The sequence below is a fragment of the Etheostoma cragini genome, chromosome 5, assembly GCF_013103735.1.
Source record: "Etheostoma cragini isolate CJK2018 chromosome 5, CSU_Ecrag_1.0, whole genome shotgun sequence".
Classification (NCBI taxonomy): Eukaryota; Metazoa; Chordata; class Actinopteri; order Perciformes; family Percidae; genus Etheostoma; species Etheostoma cragini.
The window spans coordinates 24501383-24510008 of NC_048411.1; the positions used below are offsets into that span (position 1 = coordinate 24501383).

The 8626-nt window shown below is 39.2% G+C and overlaps 1 protein-coding gene across 1 annotated transcript in view; it reads right to left on the bottom strand.

The window, feature by feature from the left end:
* Positions 1–2155, bottom strand: part of LOC117944570 (UDP-glucuronosyltransferase 2A3-like) — a 16007-nt gene extending 13852 nt beyond the window's left edge. The window contains exon 1 of the mRNA XM_034871519.1: positions 2152–2155. The gene's annotated coding sequence lies outside the window, so the exon portion shown is untranslated. The remainder of the gene's footprint in view (positions 1–2151) is intronic.
* Positions 2156–8626: the final 6471 nt, after the last annotated feature.

An 8626-nucleotide genomic window follows, 5' to 3' on the forward strand; every position in this document is an offset into this window, starting at 1 on the left:
AGAATAGACAGGGAAACGATCACTTAAAGATCATTAACCTCAGTAGTGCGGTGCATCAGGCCTACAGTGTTTGATTAAATGCAGGATAAAGAGAAGACCCTCTGTGAAAAAGAAGCTGCCAACAGCTGTTCAGCCTGTAAACTCAGTCAGTGTCTGCTCGGCTGCCAGTGGATCAGCTCCAGGATTCGTCCCTCGAGGATGTCACAGAGCATCTTCTCATCAGTCTCGTTTCCAGCTTTGGGAGCAAGTGATCCTTGTGGACAAGTTTTGATTGATCCAAACATTTTTAGTCCAAACGGTGAACCAACGTATCCACATTAGACACAAATCCAAAGCATTCATTTAGTCTAGCAAATGGGGAATTTAAATAAAGTAATTGGTTCTTCTGTTAGCTTGGTATCTCAGGTACAAATGAAAATAACGTGAAATGCCTGCCTATTTTATCTGAAATCTCAGTACAAATAACATTTGACCAGAAATCCACTAGAAAAAAAGATTGGTGAGTATGTTCTCCACAGCAACAATGACCTGTTACCTCAGGAGGTTAACACAGATCTGTCTAGACATCCCTGAGTCTTCACATGGCAGAGGAAGCAGATTTTTTTTTATCTCTGGGAATTTTCCCATTTTTTTAACAAAAAGCCATCACAAGTCCAAAATGTGTAAGTTTAAACATGTGTTCACCAAAAACAAAGCACTTATAGTTTCCCTGCAATAGATCATGTTTTCAATTAGTCTCTTCACATATACAGTATATGAACCATTTTATGGTTTCTTTCAATCTATCCTTTATGGCCACCCAGATGTTGTTGCTTCCTGTTTTTTACTGTGAGGTATGTGTTTGTAATTTGAGCTATTCAAACCGATTATACGATTAAACTCGTCACGTTTTTAGGTCTAAAAAGGGCAGATGGGACCATATCTGACCTTTACCATGAAGTTTGCGGTAACGTTTACGAGTCGCATATTTATGATGCTAACTATTTGATGCTATTTGATTTGACATAAAGTAAAGAAGAATGTCAATGTGGACAACATTTGTGGACAGCGTTTTAAGATATATGACAAATTGACGACAACTTAAGCACGCAAATTGCCTTTTGTGTTGTCTATAATGTCACTGCTGAAATGTGGAAAAGCTTGTGTGCTGAGGTAGACTTTATAATCCACATTTGTATTGTTTTTATTCACTCCATAGCTTTCTCTTCCTATAATTGGTGTGACATGTGCTGGGTTTTAGCAAAGAGCCTGAAAGTTGGGAAACCCTAAAAAACTCTCCTGTGGCAAACTGGCACATGAATGACGTTTCAATTGGCACAATGTAGAGTTTGAAAAGCAGAAACAGTCCTTAAATGGTCAAAGCTCAAAAATAAAATTATCACAACAAAGGCTGGGAAATGAGGCAAAACAAGTTTTAAGTTGTCATTAAAATGTTGCAAATGTTTTAAGAATGGTTCCATCATCTAGTGTATTTAAAAGGTGCCCTGTAGAGTGTTTTCTCATGAACAAACAAAAGTTGTGTTCAGTGGTTTCAACCAAACAAATTGTGTGTATCCTTGAGGTGTATGAAATGCATTTATTCTTCAGAACAGAACAGCCTACTTTTTTAACATTTGGAAAAATGAATTGTTACTCGTTACCTTAATATTTGCTGAGAGTTTCCTTCTTTTCCTGCCTTTTGCAGGCACATTACAGCTGCTTACGTACATAAGTAGAATAGTGTGGAACCATTGTCAGGAATGTGTTTTGCATTGTGCGTGTGCATTTCTTTTTAAAGAATAAAGAAAATGGGGCCTCACCCTCTTGATTTTGCCTTACCTTAAAACCCTATTTAGAATGTATCACTGTGTTGTCTATATCACTTATCTTTCTTTATCTTATTTGTACATACTACTTGTTTTTTATCTTTACATGTACAGCTTTCTTATCTTTTATAATAAACTTATTTTATGTGTCCTTTTTGCAACGTGGGTCTGAGAGAAACATATGTTGCTCTGTATGTCCGGCACATATTGCAGAATTGACAATAAAGTTGACTTGACTTTTACTCACTAATATGTGGAGTTTGCACCGCCATCCTTTTTGTCTCTTATCTCTCGCTCCTCCTCAAATGTGTCTGTCCTTATTTAGGTCTCACTAACTTAGGTTCACCGCCAGGCTGCCAAAACGTAGCCTGTTATGTTTGTTTATATACATGTAGGGCGACTGAGCGGCTACAGTCCCACCGCAGGCCTTTGTGCTCAATTCTGAATCGCTGCTTGAATCAGATTTTTTATTTGTATGACAGTTCATATCTATTCTAGGACGTAGCACGTCTCACCTACCAACATGCACCGACAGCAATGTCAAAAAGACACGTGTGTGTGTGAGCAGAATCGGTGTAACAAAAGCTGTCACAGATGATTTTGTGCATACACTTCTTTAGCTTGTTTTCATACGTATTTTTGGATAAAGAACAAGATATTTGACTGAGCTCAGGTGTCTAATATATATTCGTAGCAGCCACACACTAAGATATACACTCCACACACACTGGCAAAACACTAGTTTTAGCTTGGTAACTCTGTAAAAGAAAAAGACACACTCTAATGCAATCTGCAGCTAACACACACACACACACACACACACACACACACAACCCTGATCTGTTTTACACATGAAGACAAAAAAATGTAATTTTCAGCATTTAATAATGTTTGTCTCTGCCTCTGTTGACTGATTGTGGGAGTTGGAGGATTGTAAAGTGTCTGCTGCCCTGACACCCGAGCCCACTTCAACACAGAAGTATGGAAAACAATTTTTCTGGCAAAAATATCACTTTTACTCTACCGAGAAGCCATTTACATCCTGCTCACATGATGGGTAATTTGACCAAGAGCAACGGAACTACATTTCAAGGATAATTAGCTGACATCCGACGCATCCCTCCCCTTCCGCTCTCCGTGTGTTGCCCTTCTCAAAATCCCTTTGCTTCGGTAAACAACAACAAACTACAAGCTACCAAGCTACATGCTGAAAATGGCAAGATAAGAAAACAATTTGGATCATGCAATAAAGCAGGTCTGCTTGGTTTTTTCAGGGAAAGATTTACAAAGAATATGTCTATGACATTTCTATGTGTGAGATAGCTTTGGATGATATAATTACGACACGTCAAACGGGAAAGAGCAAATAACATTTAACCATTTATCAAGCTAAGTTAAATAGCTCAAGTTACTGTATTGTGTGAACAGTTACCTTCATTGTGATTGTTCGAAAGTACTGCAAACAACCCAGAGTGCATTTTCCTACTGTCCAGGAATGTATGTGTGGTGTAACCACTCTAAGATACAGGGACAAGGGGACAATTGCAAAATCCAAAGAAAAGTCAGTGAGCACTTGGCACCAAACCTAAAACATGTAAGGAAGCCATCGTCACCATCTTCAATGTTAGAAATCATCCCACATAAAGTCTCTCTCTTGCAGTAGTCTGTCTTAGTTCTGTTCACTTTACTGGATTCTTTGCAGAGCAATGAGTTAGCGGGTGTCTCCTCTACAGTCCCTGCTCTCTTACTTTTCGTCCCGAACACAAAGACTGCAAAGGTTTGATGTCCCAGCTGGTAACTGTTGGCTAATTAACCTCTGTTCTCATCCGGCCTGTTGCAGCTCCACGACTCATCAGTGGCTAATGAACACCATTTGTCCTTCTGCAGCTTCTGTAGAGAGCCGATCGAGTCATAGTGGCTGACACATGGAGAATGTAGCGTCTCCAGCAGTGACCAAATGTTCACAGAGCGGGTTTTCTGTGCAGAGAGCCAACAGTTGTTTATCCACAAAAATATGACCTGTTAATTGGGCAAAAACTCTGAAATGCAGATTAATTGATGTTGATACTGAACATATTGTACATAAATATTATGTGATTCATTAGTTCTCACTGTAGGACATGTATTTAACACAAACAAACTTGTTGCCATCTAGTGTATGCTGCATGTGCGCTTTCTCAGAAATGCACATGACGCGTCTGCACTTAAGCGACGACAATGGAAGCCATGTTTAATTATGACTACATTGTGCAAAATTGGAAGTTTTGAAGTAAAATATTGTGGGGTTAGCAAGAAAGACCGCCCTTATCGGCCCCCTAGTGAAGATACTTTTTAGCCTTTTTGGTACACAAAAAGACTGTTTGAAATTACATACTTACTATTCATACTAATTATGGAGCATAGCGGGATTAAGCGATCCTTCAAGAAGCCCTGTGAGAAAACTTCACTGAACCATATAATGGGCCTCTGTGAGGATCTTTATCTCCTCTCTCTAAACAGACGCAAAATAAAACATTTAATAAAGTAAGTTCCAACTGCATAGCATGTTAATTTTGTTCACATGCTGCGTACTAGATTAGCAAGAATGTCTGAGTATGCGGCGTGAGCATATCTGGACATACTCATGCTCTCCAAAATGCATTGAGGCCTTTCAGACACAATGAGTGATAAACCGTTAGATAAAATAATTACGAACGATGATAAGTGACGTTAGTTATAGTTAAAAGGAAACACTCACACACACATTTATATATGTCTACATAGACCATATCAAGGCTACTTAAACAAAACATTTCTTAGTTTTAGGTGATTATACACCAATGAAAACTTAGTTATTATTTTCCATTCATGCCAGAAGTTACTCCTAAATCCTGCACACCTTAAATGTTTTTCATTTTCCATCAACTGAGACCTTTGGACTGTTTGAATTTTGTTGGTTCCAACAATGATAAAAGTTTATGTGAAAAAAAAAAATTAAAACATACATATCATATATATCTCCTGCAACACAATCAACTTCACCATGTCTGAATCCTCTAAATGTTCCAAACACCAAAATATGGCAAAATTTGCAACAAACGATAGATCTTCAGAACTTCAAAGAGGGGAATAGCATGACACAGAAGCAAAAAATTGGAAAAGAAGTGTGTTGGTATTGTAAAGAGATGGATAGCAAAAATGTACCTGGTGTTGTTTACGGTCATTTCTGTTGTTGTTGCATGAGTTAACATCCATTAAAAAATTCAGTTTCAGCTCCTTTGATGGGTAAATGTATCCACAGGAGCGAAACCGACACTGGAGCAATGATAATAATACAATTGTAGTTTTCTTATCTACAGCACAAAGTGCTGTGTAGTGAAATAAGCAAAACCATTATATTAACAAACACAATCAAGGAAGACTTTACGCTGCTGGTTACATAAAGGGTTACTCAGCAGAAGAAAGGCATCTGAATGGCATGAAAATGACAACATCAATTACAAAGGATGTTCCTATAAGCAACAGAGTCTATTTGATCCAAAGTACAACATCAAACTGAAACCACATGGGCAGCTGAAAGAGATGTGGGGCTTTTTTAAGGTGCAATTTAGCCTTTTCTATGATTTATACATTTTTTTAAACACTCAAAAAGAAACAGAACATGTGGACACTAAAACAGCATAGAAGTTGATGGTGGAAGAACAAGAGCAAGAGACTGAACATGTAGTTTTCCATCAGTGATAGCTTGGATCAATGTAAAAAAGCAAAATGTAATACTACTCATTAAGTTATAACCATGTTTACAGCTCAGCCATGTGTCATTTAGCTGTATCACTTCAGCTCTAAACATGAGAAAAACCTCAACAAATTCTTTTGTTTTAAGATTGTACGGTTTACCAAACCAATTCGCCCCCAAAAAATTGTCAAACGAAAAGAATGTCTGCACATTTTATCAAATTTCATTTGAGCCAAAGTAAAAAGTCTCAGTCCACCCAACTCCATTGAAAGGATCTGTTTTCCCACAACTTGTCTGTTCTCAAGCTATGTATTGTGCCGGCCAAGCTTCTCCAAGTTCCTAAAACTCAACCGTTTTTAATCCAATAACCTAAAACTGTCCATTTGGTTTATGGATCTTGTTGGATGTGGCGCTGTACAGCATGGTAAGCTACCTTCTACCATCATTTTAGAGCTGCATCAACAGATGTTCTGCCTATTTGGGGGACAGTGGAAACTGTAAACTTAAAATTAACATATTATCATCTTTTAAGTTGATAAGGTAAACCTTTTAACAGACATTAGGCAGCATCCATTTGGGGTCCACCTGGTGAATGGAAGTCTAATCTCCACTGCCTTTTAGCTTTGTTTTGGTCTCCACAACCACAAAATGTCACAAATGTCTTGGAAAAGCTGCAGCACATTCAGTTATTTTTGGCCAATGATAATGATGTAAAATATAATTTCTAAATGGACGTTATCATATTTCATCTTCTCCCAGTACTTTATTTATTTAGATTTTTGTAAACTAATTCACCACAGTTTTGGAAACTGTTTTGGCAGGTTTCCTCCCCTGTACGCACCTCTCCAGGTCTCCTCCTAGTCTGAGTCGGGTTACGTAGCTCACAGCTATGGGATGAAGTGGAGATACGCAGAGTGCACAGCTTTGTAGTCGGAGGGGCGGCTTCCTGTCCTGCATTATTAATACCTGATGTTAACAGTTGACCTGGCGCACAGTCACTCACCGAGCCATGAATGGAGGAGTGTGTGTGTGTGTGTGTGGCAGAGAGACGGATAATTAAACTGGTATTACAACATCCAGGATAGATACACAACATCTAGTTCATTGCGGGAAATGTCCCATTGGCTGGTTGCGCGAGGTGGGTGTGTGTAGTGCTTTGCCGCTAATAGCTGTTAGTTCTGTATGACAAGCTTTGCAATTAGTTCTCGATAATCTTCCTTAGTTCAGCTAGAAATGACGGTTCATTACTTCCATAAATGAGACCGGTTTTATCCAAATACTCAGCCAGTGGAAAAACAGGAATGCAATATAAATAATTTGCCCTGAAAGAAATGGATGGAGTGGAGTGGGACAGAGCGATCCGTCACAAAGCCTTGTGAGAAAACTTCACTGACAACCATATAATGAGCCTCTGTGAGGATCTCCCACCATTTTATTGTGTCTTTATCTCCTCTCTCTAAACTGGGAGCGTAAAACGAAGAGAAAAAAACAAGGGGCTGCAGGTTTGGAGAAAATTATCCATGCTTTTTTATTCAGAGATGTTCATAGAGCAACCAACCCCCTGGGTCTTCTCACAGGCCCGAGCGAGCGGCAAATCTCTTTGCTGCTTGGAAGAAGAAAAAACAACAGAGAATAGAATTTGGAGAAGAAAGAAGGGAAAGAAAAGGTAGTGTTTTCCCAGAAGTTGTAAAAAGACTGATAAAGAGGAAAGGGAATACAGGTAAGGGTCGAGGGGAGGTCAAGAAATAGCAAGAGAGGAGAAAGGGTAGAGCGACAGGAAGGAGATGAAGACCTGAACACAAAGGGAAGATGACAGAAAGGAGAGAAAAATTGTTTTGATGGGGGGAGGGGGGGGAGTTAACTGGAGCCTTGGAGGGGGGGAAATGAGAGGAGAAAGACTGGGGGAGGGTGGGGGCAATGAAAACTGGCGAGGAGGGGCTGGTTGAGAGGAAGATGCCTCGGCGAGTGTGCCCCCCGCAGAGAAACTCGACAGGGGGTCAGCTTTTTGTTTTGGAAAGAAAAAAAAAAAACTCACCACCCTCGACAGCAACATGGTGATACCAGAGGCTCCATATTTCAGCTGGTGGAAGCGCTTTCTTCTTCTAATCCAGTCATTTCATCTCACACACACATACACACACACACACGCACACGCACACAAACACATATACACACACACACACACCCCAACCCCCTGCCACCTACATAAGATTTAACACACATTCGCTAACATGAATTTATAAATATCCAGTCTGTCAATGTTAGGACCTTGACATATTTCCCCTTGTCTTGGCTACAGATCCCAGTGCAATGAAACCATAAATGTGTTTCAATCCAGCTGCTTCTTAATGTAAGCTATTTTTTTAAACTGCCGTATTTTTTTAAACAACCAACAGTCTTTGCTAAGGTTAGATAAAGGTGGGTGTAAGGCTTAAGGAATCAAACAGTTTAGATACTTTGTGTCATGCTCAGGCTATCTATCCTTCCTTCTTTCCTTCACCTTGAATCTCAGTTTTAACAAATCACATGGAAATATACCAAACCAACAATAAAATGACCAAATTAACTAATATTGTCTTTGTATCCAACTACACATATGTATATATGCACACACACACACACACACACACACACACACACACACACACACACACACACACACACACACACACACACACACACACACACACACACACACACACACACACACACACACACACACACACACACACACACTATCCCTCCTTGCAATAGAACTTCACTGTCCAGAAACTACTAAAACAAACTAAATGCTTTGAGTTGCCTCAACATAACCATAAACATGTTACTCATGCTTTAGCTGAAAGCAGTAAATGAAGGGGAAATAAAGAACAACATGAGCTGGGGGGTATTTGCTATTGCTGTTTAAGCTGCATATGAAATTAATTATTAGGAGACAGAGTTGAATATGAGGTTAAAGAACTAATTTTCAGCTTCGAGGGTGTTTACATCTATTGGTGAACAGTAGGACTCATTGCCCTTCTAACACTTGGGGATGTTTTGTATAAAAGGGTTAAAAGCACTTGATGTGGATTTAACCACACTCAAATTAAAGCTGAAAGTTGGT